This window comes from Haliotis asinina, chromosome 14, assembly GCF_037392515.1.
Source record: "Haliotis asinina isolate JCU_RB_2024 chromosome 14, JCU_Hal_asi_v2, whole genome shotgun sequence".
NCBI classification, from domain to species: domain Eukaryota; kingdom Metazoa; phylum Mollusca; class Gastropoda; order Lepetellida; family Haliotidae; genus Haliotis; species Haliotis asinina.
Genome location: NC_090293.1, coordinates 22,321,166 through 22,336,409, shown reverse-complemented (window position 1 = coordinate 22,336,409; position 15,244 = coordinate 22,321,166). Strand labels below are relative to the sequence as shown.

Genomic DNA, 15,244 nt, shown 5'->3' with positions numbered 1-15,244 from the left:
AGGATCAGGTGGTCAGGCATGCTGACTTGGTTGACATGTTATCATATCCCATTTGTGTGGATGATGAACTATTCAGAGCTCATGAAACAAGCTGAAACTTGAGGTTGGCAACATCGATACAGTAGTTCACAATCAGTGCAAATTATTAAACATAAACAAAAGGCGAACATGTTTTAGTACAACAGGCTTCCTGAAAAAAATACTTGTTGAACATTGATTTATGACTTGAATCTTGTCAGGTTTTATTTGGTCTCCGTGAAAGGAGGAAAAGATATTATTACTCGCCCGTGGAAGATACTGCAGTGTAATATTTTCACTTCAATATTACACTAGTGTAATACCGTTTGACCTGTGACGTCAAAATGGTTCAAAGTTGTGACGTCACAATGCTAATGTTGATGTCGCGATTTTACTAGACCTTGCTGGACTTGAAAGCTGAGAGTCCTCACACTGTAGGCAATTTTGCCTCAGTTTCTGTCAATTTATGTTGGCGAGTAATAAACAGAATACTAAACTCGCTTCCGTGAAATACCATTTTCATTAAACTCGTTAAAGATTTAGTATCAAACTCACTTTCGCTCGTTTGATACCAAGTCATTAACTTGTTTAATAAAAATGGTATTACACGGTAGGTCGTTTGGTATCCTCTATTTATTAGACCCCAAATTCTATTTGACCAAAATCTTATCTGTCCGAACTTCTGTTTGACCAAAGTTGTCATGCATTCATATTTCTGTCTTACCAAAGTAGAATGTCATACTGAAGTTATGTTTCAATAATGTTATACCAAAATTTCCATGCCATTTTGATGACTCTCTCCAAAGTGACCAAATGAAAACATTTTGTGTTGGATTTGATATGCTGCAATTTGAGATGGTGTTATAAGGTAAGTTGAAGGTGAATTGCGCAGCAGAAGACTTAAGTTTGTATCACTGAACTTTCTGCACGCTAACTTGTGGTGCAGATCCAGGAAAGCCGAAACAACTCCATTGAGGATCATATCGCAACATTCCACTGTGTGGCACATTGCCAATCAGCTGACTTTGCCATTCCACTTATGGGTCAGTTGTGATAGGGCCATTATAATGGAGATTGTCCTTTGCTTAGATTTATGTGAAGTGAAGTAAGTTCTTCAGGGAAAGCAATGAATAAGTTGAGTTAAAGATGCGAGCGTAGGACTCGTACGCAGTGATGGAGAAACGGTTCCGTATCAACAACAGGTTATCAGCTTCATGAATATAATCTGGCACATATATGCTGAATCATCATAGAAGGGTATTTTGCCTACTCGCTCAATGCCATAGGGAATCTCCAGACTGGGTTGGGTCTGTTTACTTTATTGACTGAAGGGTGTAGGGTCGGGTGGATGTAACGGCTGACGATGTCATAACACATGGTGACACAACTGATTATGTCATAATAACTGATTGTGATATTACCAATGATGTCACAATAACTGATGGTGGCACATTAATTGATGACACAAAAGCTGATGATGGTATGTCATGAAGGCTAATGTTATCACAAAAGCTGATCTCAAAAGGAAGGTCAATATTCTATGATGTGTGTCATGATTTGCCTGTCAGTATCAGAGCCTGCTCTTCTGGGGAACGTATCAAAACTAGAAGTGATATTACACTGAAGCTTCTAATCCAGAACTCGACCTCACCAATATCCTGTATCAAATGATACAGTGTTAATTCTGCTATGCGGCTTTCAGTTGTGGATGTGAAATCTGCCAGGTTAAAATCGACCTGTTTTATTCTCATCTTTCAGTTTCATTTTATATATTTTTCCTAAAGTGACGAGATGGAACTTTATTTGCTTTGGATTTGATTGAAATCAATCAGGATCCATTTGGATTATGTTGGATTTTCTAGATACATGATGAAACAAGATCATTATATACCTGGGACTGAGTGTAATGTCGCACTACAGAACTGTTGTTTGAATTTGAAAACATCTGCTATGCAGACACACGAAGTGTTCACACCATTCCTATATTTGTGTCTCCCTAAATACACTTCATGTCCACCCACCACCTCTAAAAACAGCCATTTGTCTGTTTGATCCAGGCAATGCCATTATGGGATCAAATCAACGCAATACTTAATAGCAAAACCATACATTGATCTTGGCCTACTTGACAAAGCTATTTTAGTGCTTCTGTTATCAAAAGACTTGGATAACACACTGGAGTTAGAGTTGCTAGTCCTGGCATTGCTTTGCTCAAGTGAACAAAAATGGAAAGATAACTTTAATAATTTGTAAAACATATATTTGTTAAATAAGATCAAAGTGTTCTGACAAATTAAATATGATTGATTTACCAGCATTGGTATACACACTGACATTTGCTGAATACTATTTTTAAAATGACTTGTTTTATTACCTGGGTGATAGTTCCAGGTAATGGTTGAGTTACAGGTAATTTACAACACATGTTGCTTATACTCCAGTGAATCTATTAAGACCTCATTCAAACAACGCCAAACATGTATCAGTGAAAGTAAGCAATTTCATCACATTAACACATGGTCTGTTAATGAAAACTCTTCTCATTATTACACCGCAGAAAAAAACAGAAACTTAAGTGATGGAGTTAAATGTGAGTGACAGGCAGGTGGGCGGTATGTGATGAAACAAGGTATCAATAGACAGTATAGAGTGTGTTTAAATATTGATACTTGCTCTCAATAGGGCTTTTCAGCACTGATCTGAGGCCCCATCTTCCCTACCTTGTGCTGTTCTGGGTATTCAGGATCATTGTGTTCATGAATTCATGATGGATGGAGCTAATGTTTTTGATGAACGCGTGTTGTTGATTCACATTCAGGCTTACATGCCAGTGTACACTGTATGTGTGACTTGACATGACATAGATGATTACTACTAAAACAAAGAAAAACAGCTTGATATTTCATTGGTAAATCTGTCGTGCCTGAAAAAATTGTTTAACACCTCATATTTCTTTCACACCAACATGGTTGATCTGATATGCCTCAAAACATGCTTTGGAATTGTATGGTTAAACTTTTAAAAAAAACCCATTCTGGACCACCTATGTTTTCTCATTACAAGAGTTACATCATGTTCTTCTCCTCTCCCCCCCACTTATGTCTCCCCCTTTGCCTTCTCCCTCCCCTCAAAGAAATCACGTGTGGGATTCTCGTTAACCTGTCATGTCTCAAACAAGTTTAGAACAACCCTAAACATTTTTGTGATAATCACGTGTGGCAGATTTGTAGATTTTTAAATTGCCCCGGTATTTGAGCAGTAAATTCCTTTTCAGCTAGGTTGATATTTTAGGGGGGAATTACGTTTTTATAGTCAGGTTCATGCCTAATCTTGTATATTTTGGGGCATCGTAAGGTGTACTTGGTAATTGATCATGTTGCTGTAATTATGTCAAACAGTTAATGGAACCCTAATTACATCTTGACAATGTCTGAAATAACACATGGCCCTAACTTGGTAAATGCGCTGCCAAGAGGGCAACTGGGAACCATGCTGTGATGGAAACTATTGTTTATGGCTGTTCAGGGACCAACGGATTCTGGGTATGAATACAGTGACTAAATGGATCAGATGGTCAGAATGGCTGACTTGGTGTTTCCCTGTGTGAACCAGCTGAGTGGTTCGATGCTGTTAATATCAATCACTAGACTGTCATCTCCCAGTCATTAATATACAGGCCCTTCTTCATATGGTGCTGAATTGACAAGGGTTACCCATGCTCGGTCAGAATATAAGTGTATGGAGCTGTTATTTAACATACATGGAGCTGTTATTTAACATAACAAGTTTGAACAGTATCCAGGGTATTAGCCTTAGTTAAGTGATATACCATTCAAGTTTAGAACCATCTGATGCTTCACTATCAACAACATTGATCTACCCTGAAAACTAAATCAGGAATGACATGTCATTATGGTTGATCAACTTCTTTCCTGTGCTATAGCAACATTTCAGTATAGATACTTACAGTCAATAGAAGTACACTGAAACATTACGCTATTGCACAATATAGAAGCTGATGATCGAGAAAGACTTGTCAGTCGTGTTACTAACAACTTCTAGAATGCCTCCGAAACAGTTTGAACACTAGATTATTTCATATTTGTTGTGGGTATTTCATCAGTGCTTCACAGATTCACTGCGACAGTGATCTTTGAGTTGCATTGTGTACCAGTTATTTAGAGGTAGCATTTAGTAAAACTGTAATTCTCTTGTTTGGATTTGTGGTACTATAAAACAACTACAAAACAGTGCTTTATAAGAGTGTTGTATTTAGCCGAACAGAAAAAAATTGTGTCCAACTTCTGCAAGAAAGTTAAATTAATACCACTAGTCCGGGTAAAAGCCTTTGTCATTTCCGCTGTTTTGCAAGAGGAACTTTTCATCTGATGTTGGCTCAATCTGCAATTTGCATTTCAATTGTCTCTCCTTTGGAGACATCAAGCAGAAAGTTCCTCATTTGAACAAAAGCTGCGATGTCTTTTTAATCCCTTTCATGTTGCTCTTGCCTTTGTTGTAAGTAAGTTAATCCCTGTATTTGTCGCTAAAGAATTTCTTGCCAAGCTTACCATGTTGCTTACTAAGAAGAAGAGAACCGAAATCACGGATAAACCAAAGTAAAATGACTTGAAGGAGTTCCATGCCATGTCTGTATTGTGATTAACCAGTTTGGCACAATAGAAGTAATTTGAATATTCATATCAGAAGACATTCCTGTCATTCAAGACTTTTCCTGCAATACAGGATCCTGCTGTCAGTCAAATTCAATTTTTCAAATTTTTTCTTGATACGTTTGAAAGTAAAGATTTTGGTTCGTGAGAAATTCTTGAGAGGTTCAAATAAAATTGTTGAAAACCAGAAGACACCAAAGGCTCAGAAAATTTTGAAACAAGTGATTGAATAGCTTTGTAGTTTAAGCTATCGTTCATCACACTGAAGGCTTGTGTTCGAGTCTCCACATGGGTACAATGTGTGAAGCCCATTTCAAATGTCCTCAGCTGTGATATTGCTAGAATGTTATCTAAAATTAGCTTAAAACACAGTTCAGTCTCGCTCATGTGAGAACTGTCAGTGATACAGTAAAGTCTTAAGAAGGCAATATAGAATAAAACAACATACCATCCAGCTGGAGAAAGGCATCGTCCACCTCATTACATGATAAACTTACAAGTGAGATACATTCATTTGTTTGAAGGGACCCACTAGATATTATGCCCGTTGAGTCATGCCACCTCCAGAGATGGGGAAATCCCTGGAATTTCTACCTGCACAATTAGTGGTGGATCCACCCTACACCCTGTGACTCACTAACACACACTCATTGACAGAGTTCTCTATGCCGACATGGAAAATCTGTGTCTGTCCTGCCAACCCCAGACCTCCACCCCCAGACTGTCGAACAAAGATTGCCACCTAGTATTGGAAAACTCAACATACATATCCACAATCCACCCAGTTTTCTAAAAGAATTCTATTCCATCTTGTGAGTCAGATACACTCTCTGACACACATACTATATATTTACCTAAGAATTGATCGCCATGAGACAGTGGTAGGTGTAGGAAATCCCCAATCAGTCACGTGAAACTGATCAGTCATTTCCAGACAAGCATCTCTGAAGATTCCCACCTAAATGTGTTGATGATGTGTATTGATCAATAATGCAGTATGTAGACTGTCTTGTCAATGTGGTGCTGTTAGCAACACGCTTGTCATGCCAAGATCCATAGCTGTATATCTTAAATCAATGAAAGCACTGCACTGGTGTTAAAGGAGTGATGACTCCAGCTCTTAGTGCTACTGAAAGTAGGTAGAGTCAATTACATTTAAGTACCAGCATGTTATATTGAATGAAATCCTCCCCACCCTCCATCTTCCACCCTCCACCCCCCACCCCCATGTCGGATTAAATTGTTAAAGAGACATTACATTCTTAAGCATGAAATAGTGAAAGAATATGATCAGCCCAGAAAAACAAATAGTCATTACATTTGAAGGGAAAAATAAAAAAAGCTACAAAGCTGAAATCATGAGTCTTCAGAATACGCTTTTTGATATGCAAACTGACTAAAGGAATTCCATCTCAGTCAGAATATGATCTGTCCAGAAAAACAAATAGTCATTACATTTGAAGAGAAAAACAAATGTTCCAAAGCTGAAATGACGAGTCTCAGAAAACCTTTTGTGATAAGCAAACTGGCTACTTGAATTCATCCTAGTCAGATTTTCCCAACTAGAACAATTCTGTCAAGTTAGACATATTATGTCAAGGCCGTCTCCATCAGTAGGATGGTCTTTTGCAATAAAGATGAATATTTCATCCGCTGCGATCTCTTCCCCACACATGACCGCCGCCTCGTTGTCTTTCTTGCAGTCGGTACATGTGGCTGATGTCAGCTAACCTGACTCATCAATATGTGTTCTACCTGTCATGTTGGCCTCCCACTCACTGAAGTCAAGTGGCTGGAAGAACATCCCTGATTGTCTTCTGTGAGTGAGTCACTATCCAGGTCAACAGAGTTGTGTAATGCCTCCACCCTCACACCAAAGACCTCTGCAGAAAATGTTGCACAATGCCTTCTTCCTGGCAAATGTCAACAATGTTGTCAGTCAGAGGTGTATAAGGTCACTATATCCAGCTTCTGTCATCATTACTACCCAGTCTATTGGATAATTGGACAAGACTGACATTTTTTAACTTCCTTAGTCTTTTTTGTCAGTGATATCAATGCCAAATTGAGACGTGTGGGTTCCATCTTGTCCACGTATCATCTGAACCAATTATCCTGATGTCCAAACAAAAAACTTGGTTTCCTAAAAACAAAAATGCATAAAAAATAATGATACACCCCCCATCAAACAAGTATGTTAGGCTGGCCCACACGTTTTTTGTTCTATTTTATTTCTGTTTAAAGGCTGGCATTAGAGAATTGAAGGAGGCGACAGTATGTCGTCCTATTATGTCCAGCTGTCTCGAGGCAATAAGCAGATCAGCTCTGTAAGAATAATCCCAGACTGTTTCCTGGAACCTGAGCAGAGGTCTCAAAGATAACATTGTGTATACGCACATCTTTAAAGTGAGATTATTTTGATTAGACACCTGTAATCTGTCTGGTAAAACCTATAAGCTGAAGACTAAAGAATAGTAGAACAGTTTTATTCCATTCAGATAATATCCTTGATCCAGTTATATGGAACAAATGAACATACTTTACCATTTAATATATCAGACTTCTTTTTCCCCTGAGACAAGCTTTATGAGGTGGATTACCATTAATATGTTCTCCCATGAACTAATTTTCCTGCTTTGACAGAACCGAACTTGATGGAAGAACAGTGGTTAAATACAATGGCAAGAACATCAAAGGACTGTAGTAGATGTGATAAATATGTCATAAAAGTTAATGAGTGCAGAAGCAGTCCAATTACAGACTTGTTGATGTGAAACCAGGAAGTACATGCTACATTGCCTTCAAGATGGATCCAAGGGCGTTCACCTGTGACAGGTCTGTAGTGCCGTCAAACTAAACAATTCCATATGTTGTCTGCGCAAGAACTTATACTAGAAATGATTTTGTCTTAGAACTGACTCCTGACTCATGTTGGTTGTACAGCTTGTCAGATCATGTGGTCAGTGTTTGGGATTCTGTAGGTGACATGTCTGTGACTGTGATGGTTGATTGCTCATGATATTGATCACTGGATTGCCTGGTCAAGATAGGTCATCGCCTGTTGTACAGTTGGAATCAAGTGGTCAGTGTTGGTGTTTCCTTAGATGGCGTGTCATTGACTCTGATGTTTGCTTGCTCATGATATTGATCACTGATTTTCTGGTCACAATTGTTCATCGGCTGTTGTGTGGCTGGAAGTTTGCAGATATTGTGAATATAGTGCAAATTGACGCAATAATCAGGAACTTAACTGCATTGAAGACATCGGTAATTGTCCTTCGGCATGAATGAAAACTGAAATTTGCTGACATTTTGCAGATTGTTATCTATTCTAAGGATGCCTTGTCAAGTTGGTATATATGAAATAGCACAGGCTGAATGTCAAGGTGGCTTCATCTCATCTTTAATGGAGTCGGATCACAATCAAATGGGCAAACATTTGCAGTTTAGTATCTCATATCTTCTCTGACTGAAATGTCAGGTTTAAAGTTACTATGTGCAGTGATGATTGGTGTTGTAGGTTTTGTCTTCTTTCAGGAACAGGCTGTGCCCTTCACTGTGAATGTTGTGACATAGATATGTTTACAATAGTAAGATCTTGTAGTTATTGTTCTAAGTAAAGGGAGTTGAATTTCAAATGTCTCGTCTACTCGCATTTAAAGTAAATTAAATGTAGTCTTTTTGTGAAGATAAAATGTTTTTGGACATCACCTGATTAATGGCAGAACTGTTCTGAGTTTGAAAAATGGATGAAAGAACATCTGATCAAGCTTGGGGTAATATGTCCGTATCTGCAGAGGCAAGATTGTGCCAATTCTGTAAGGCACCACAATTTGCATCACTTACATATGTTAAAACCCAATTGTCATGGTTCTCAGTCCTTGATGTCCACAAATTAGGTTTCTTGGCTTGCTGACACTATACCCCTTCACGTGGGTTTTACAAGCGATAAATGTCTGTATGACTTCATGCTTTCTCCCCAAATTAAGCTGGTGTAGATGGAATACAGTTCTCAGTAGCCTTAAATACTCTTATTCCTAATATACTCCCGTCAGTAACTGGTGCCATAGTCCAAGTCTGTCATACACACCCCGTAGCAAATATGTCAGAACAAAGCCCATGCAAGTCTCAAGTAGAAAGCCTGATTTTCATTATTTTTTATTTGAACTACAAGCTCTTTTTATGTAGAATATGTTCATATCAGAGACTAGATGTTAATGTACCTTTTATCATTCTGTCAGTATATAACATTTAGAATCCATCAAGCAATAACGAGGACAAAAACCATATTAGAAGGAAGGAAGACTTGTGTTAAGGAGTCAGTGTTGACTGTTCCTGGCCTGGGGTAGAATGAGCAGGGTTTCAGTTTGAACAAGTCAGAGCCAACAGTTCTTTGTAATTCTCTCTCCATGCAGGCACACCTCTCTTCACTGTTCTAGTGGCTGTTGGATTGAGTTGATAGGTGGCGGCGTCACTCCCGTAGGGCTCTCTATCCATTCATTACAAGCTGTTAGGAGTCTGGCTGTGCAGGCCAAGTGGCCAATCAACACACGAAAGGGTTGCCTGCGGCACTCTCTTGCCATGCTAGGCACCTGTGACCTGGGCAATATGTCACAGCATCGATAAGATCACTTTGAATTCAGATCAATGAGCTCTATTGATGTTATGAAACTGATATGTGTTTTAACACTGCCACGTGTGTTGAGTCCTGTCAGGTTGGGAAACCATTCTGGCATTCCTATGGTGTTATTTTCCTCCAGCATTCTTGTAGGTCATTTGAAGGCATAGTGTCCCATGTAGTGATACAAATGTACACTAGGCACTTAATACCAATGTCTATTGTATGTAGGTTTTTAGATTAGAAAGGGTTCACAGTATCGATACTTACCTCTTGTAGGTATTACAGTGAGTGAGTTTAGTTTTATGCCATACACAATATTGCAGCTGTATGGCGGCGGTCTGTAAATGATCAAGTCTGGACCAGTGATCAAAATCATGAGCATTGGTCCATGCAGTTGGGATACAATAATGTGTCAACAGTAACTGAACCTTTCCAGCCGATTTCGTTAGGCAACGCATACTTCTAACATTGGTTATTGAAGATCAGTTTGAACTTGAATCTTCACAGGAGTGCAGGTAATTTACAGGCTAGAAAAATTCCCAATACTGTCGCGCAGCCTACGCTAAGTATTGTGCTTGTACCACTTTGAGTTTGCTGTGAATGATTCTTTGCCAGTTGGAAGGATAATTTATGAATAAAAGCAGATCCGTAACTTCAGGGACTTACAACAATGATCCTGTGGTGTGCAGTGTGCATGTATATAAAGGGACAGCTGTTGCCAGGCCTTGGTGATGAACGAACTGTCTCATTGCGTCCAATTACCTACATGAAACAATCCAGCTTGCCAATGAATTCACTGACCTAGTGAATGAACCTATTGTTTCATTTGCATGTGTAATAACCAGAACCCAGTCAAGTTGATCTTTGTGATAATCGTATAGAACTATTGTTGAAGGACTAAGAAATCTTTGTTTTGATTCTTTCAACGAAACATTTTTGTCAATTTTTAGGCAGGGATAATCAATGAAGGTTCAGCTGTATAATGACATTCTAACTGTTCTTAATGTTTATCTTCGTAAAAGAGAGTTACATTTTGTATCATGTCACATGCAGTAAAGTAGTTGCTGGATGGTGAACTTTGCCAGGGAAATTTGACACAGCCGTCTAGCTGTCTATGCCTTTTTTGAGTCTGAAAGGTTGCGGACAGTAAGGTGGTGGCGGGTTCAAGGTGAGAATTGGAATCCGCCGATAAAGGACAAGAATTTGTGCTATTCTTGTCCAGTGCAATCTCTAATACAGCATAATACGTTGTAAAAGAAGGTGTCTGTTCATTCATACAGGCATTTCAAATGTCGGGCTAAATTGAAAGCAGTCCCTGAGGGGATGAAAATTGCCATCCACAATAACTGTGTGGGTAAATAGTTAATGGCACCATAGAACTCGTATGATCTCGGGAGCTTTCCTCATAACGTATGTAAGTATGGCTGTCACAGTGTAATATCACTAATATATGCCCTTTCATATACCATAGTTACTGTGAAGCACTTGCAGTGAGAGATTATCTGCACAGACTCCCTGGAAGCAAAGCGCTGTTGAACTAATCAGAACTTGATCAAGCTGTATTTCAACAAGTGCCCTTTGTCAGGTCCTGCTGTTGATGATTTCCTGCTCAACAGGTGCCCTTTCCGGTTCCTGGTATTGATGGCCAGTGTGGAAATGGTCAATAGCTAGTGACCGCTGAGGCCAGTTTCTTGGGCAGTGTTTAGTGAGACACTATTATATGGCTATCAATATAATAATCAGTGGCCACACAAGACACTTGTGTATCTGTTGTGAGGGTCATCAACACCAACAGTCTCTTCTTTAGACGTCAGCAGCTTGTCAAGGAGCAGTTTTGACCAGATGCTGTCCAGCACTTGTCGGTCAGCAAGAATAGCTGACAGTGCCTGGTCAATAAGGAGCTTTGATGAAACCACTGTATCAAGTGGGTAGGTTGTGGGCAGGTTTCTTTGTGGCTCCTTTTCAACTGAAATGGGTTTATTTACGACAATAAAAAATTATGTATATTCAGAAACTAAGTTTTAGTCTAAGTAGAGATATACACCTATCAGAAGTGAAGTGATTGAGCTTAGAAGACTACAGAAACAATTTTTCTAATTCAATCAGAAGGAAATTGATACAAAATAAAAACCAGAAAGGTATAGCGGGTAATTTTCAGTATATGATGTCTGTTGTGTATATGATATATACTCCATGCAAGTTCACATGTTTCCATGTACATAATGATGATGGAGCTGTTGAATGCCGGTTTTGACATTCTTTGGTTGTCACAGCCAGCTGTTTCTGTTAACAGTATCCCCGGGGATATCAAGGTGCATACATATGAGGAATTCACCCTTTTACTGCCGCTATAAACATATCTCATGTTAATTCTCGTCATTAATTCAGGACATGACTATACAAAGTATCTCATTTATTCTGAAATGGTTTGGAATCAAAATAAACTTATGCATAATTTCTTTCTGGAAACTGTTTTAGTTAATTAGGTTTTGTCCCAGATGCTCTTATCAGCTTTTTAGAGATACCAACTGTTAAGTAGCTGGTAATTACTGTACTATCTGTTGGTGATGCCTTCCTTTCCACAGACATGCACTCTACTACAGGGCTATGATACAAGGCCAGGCTTGGTATAATGAGGTTTACCACACACTTACAGATCTGAATACTCAATTGAACTGGCAGCTACACATTGGTAATTATTCCGATAAACATTCTCACTTGACAAGGCTGTTCGATGCATCTGTCCCATTTGACAAAGTCTTGCACAATCGGAAGCTTACAACCCAGCCTTGGTCCATGTCTGCTTCATCTGCAGTTTATGGGCACATCAATCATGTACAGCATCACACTATCGTTAGATGATGTTACTCTGGAGGTTGTTTTCATTTAAGTTTATTTGAGGTTTTGATGTGGCCCCCAAGGACTTCAAGAGATAGGAGTCATTGTGATTGGTGGAAGCATGGATGGAGTAGTGACTAGGATATATTTGCACATGTCAATCAGTTACAAGGAAACATGAACACTGAAGACTTGACAAGCTGATTTACATGTGTTGTCATTATCAGTTGAAACTTCAGTATGATGTGCTACAGAAACACTTTGCATTGGAAACTTAGTCATATTAACTTTGAGTAGTACTGTAGTTGTGTCAAGTTTGCAGGTATTTATATTCATGGCATGTTATTTATTTATAATCATTATAACATCTTATTACATGGCCACGTTGGTGGACCTTATTTGGAATTTCTGGGATGTGTCTCTTGGTATCATGTTGACCGAGGTTCAGTCTGGCAGGATGCGATTGTGACAGAATGGGTCGGTGTGACCTTGACCTTTGGCTACTATGGTTGATAAATTGAAATGGATGGTGATGGGTTTTGGTCTGTTGCCCTGATTCAAAGCATGTGTTGGAGCACCGGCACCGTTCCTGTTGGATCCTGGCTGCGTTCGCATCACCAAATTATATCTACTCCATTACAAAATGCTTGCATTAATGTTGTCAGCCCACTGTTTATGACACAGCTTCTGGTAGTGTGCAGGTTGAGTTAATTTGGGATAGAACAAGAATCAGCTCCAACTATTCACAAAATGCATTACCTTCCATACAGGGTTTTTGTGAAGGACTTCCTGGCAGGGATTATGAAAGGATTCTGCTCATTGAGAGATGCTGGCATTGAAAGAATGGACTTTGTGAGATGACATATTGGATGCTGGCATTGATTGGGATAGGGCACAACTGATTACATTGTATCACATGACTGTCTTTGTACCATTTACATTCCAACAGACTGTTGACAATAATTACTGCAAATTAACAGGAATGTAACAATGTAGCCACTAGCAAAGGAAGAGGTCAAGGGGTGTGGAATACTGGAGTTGGTGTTCACCCAGTCTGATTCTTGTTTCACTGTTAAGACATTTATTGTCAACATTTCAGAATCTGGTTTACATCCATGATCATCAGTATTAGTTACAACTCTGAAGTCATGTATTACCCATGAACTGTTGTCCAATGAAAGTCATTGATCAATATTGAGATATATCGTGTACCTATACATGAGTCAATGGAATTCAGTTAGACTTATTGAGCAATTATTTAACTAAAAACGAAGCAGTTTGGAAAGAATACAGTCCATAACAAAAATCAATTTCAATTTCAAAAGGCTGTTTCATTCAGACACAAATGTGACCTACATGTCCTAGTGCATTAATTATGTATCAAGCACCTGCTATTACTCTATTATACTACACCAGTTCATTTGTCATTGAATAATCCAGGCTGCTTGTATTGTTAAAACTATGAATATATTGAAGTACTGGTTCATTTCTGAATTTGTGATGTACATTGTTCACACATTAATATATGTGTTGTTTCATCTGATGTCAAAACCAGTAAGTGCCTAGCTTGAGTGTCTGATAAAGATCAATATAACATTTTCATTATTTGCTTGTTTGAAGGATTCATATGTTCGAAAATTGGGTGATATGCTGAGCAACAGAATTAGGGATCATGGATATTGTGGGGAATATTTTTACGAACTTTTCTGTGTTTTCTCAATGACAAAATAAACATCCCAATTTGAAAATTGGATGGTACTCTGAACAATGAAATTAGTGGTCATGTACAGACGAAGAATATTTTTGATACAATTTTTGCTTTTGTTTTCACAGAAAAATATTTCAAGATCCCTTTTGTTCAATATATATTAAGTGCATACTTATATTACCTGTTTTGCTGTGCTGAATGTGCTTCAGCTGTTTTTGTGTGAAAATGTTTTTGAACTGATGCCTCCCATGAATCTTCATGTTCCTGATTCTACAGGGTTGTCAAGTATAAGGCGTTTTTCATTGTGCACACGGTTTTAAACATTGTGAAACAATTGAAACAACTCTTGAATTATTCAGTTTAGATCTATTGATTTCTACACATCAATACATTTTACAGTTATGTGAACTGATGATGGCTTACATGATGAGCACATCCAACAAACACCTTAGACCACCACCAAGATGTTGTGCAGAACCAGAATGGGGAATTTGGCTCTTTCAAGAGATTTTTGCTTTTGACTCCTGATTCAGTTGTCAGTTTACTTGTCCTATCTTGTTGTCAGGGGAATAGCATGAGTATCCTGTCAGTCAGTTGTCAGGGAACTATCATCCACTGACAAATGTTTCTCAGACTAAGTGAGAAAATGATTTTGTACTGAATAAGGTAAAGCTTTTTAATTGATTTAATGGATACTGTAACAAGTAATCCTTATTCTCAAACATACTATTTCTTGTTGAAAATATGAAGAAAGTATTCTATGTAGTATATTGGTCCTCTTTTGAGTGTTGTTACAACATTTTCAAAAGGTAGGTCCTCCATTGGAGACTTTCATTTGTTTAAAATGCAGGTATATTGATTTTTTTTTTTTTTTTACTTCATATTTACTGTTGATGTCAGCTTTGAAAATATACACAAGACACATGCTGCTAGTACCACTAATTTCGACTCAAAGAATATCAGAGTTAGAATTTGTCTGACCCATGCTTATAACAAGTGGCGAACAACAGGAACTGATGGTCAGGGTTGTGGATACATGTCACAGTATCCCAGTAGCATATATTGGTGCTCATGATGTCTATCATTGTGTTGCCTGGACTCGATTTATAGATCCTTTTCACAAATCTGGTATATTGCAGTGTTCAGCTACTCATCTCTCAGTGGACTCTTTTGAGGACACAAGGACCTCCAGCTACCCAGTGCCACGAATGGCAAATATAATTATGCTACAGAGAAAACATTTTATTCACAGGACAGAGCTCATTTATGCATTAACTCGGAGAATTTACTAATTATGAGAGTGTGTTTCATCAAGCAGGCACGCATCATGTCCTGCAAATGCACAACTGTGAGCTCAGTTGGAACTAATTACTCTGCAGGCCAAAGTCC

The 15,244-nt window shown here is 38.5% G+C and overlaps 1 protein-coding gene across 1 annotated transcript in view; it reads left to right on the top strand.

The window, feature by feature from the left end:
* The window catches only part of LOC137261222 (U1 small nuclear ribonucleoprotein 70 kDa-like), a 117,274-nt gene that overhangs the window by 22,739 nt on the left and 79,291 nt on the right, over window positions 1–15,244 (top strand). The window lies entirely within an intron of this gene.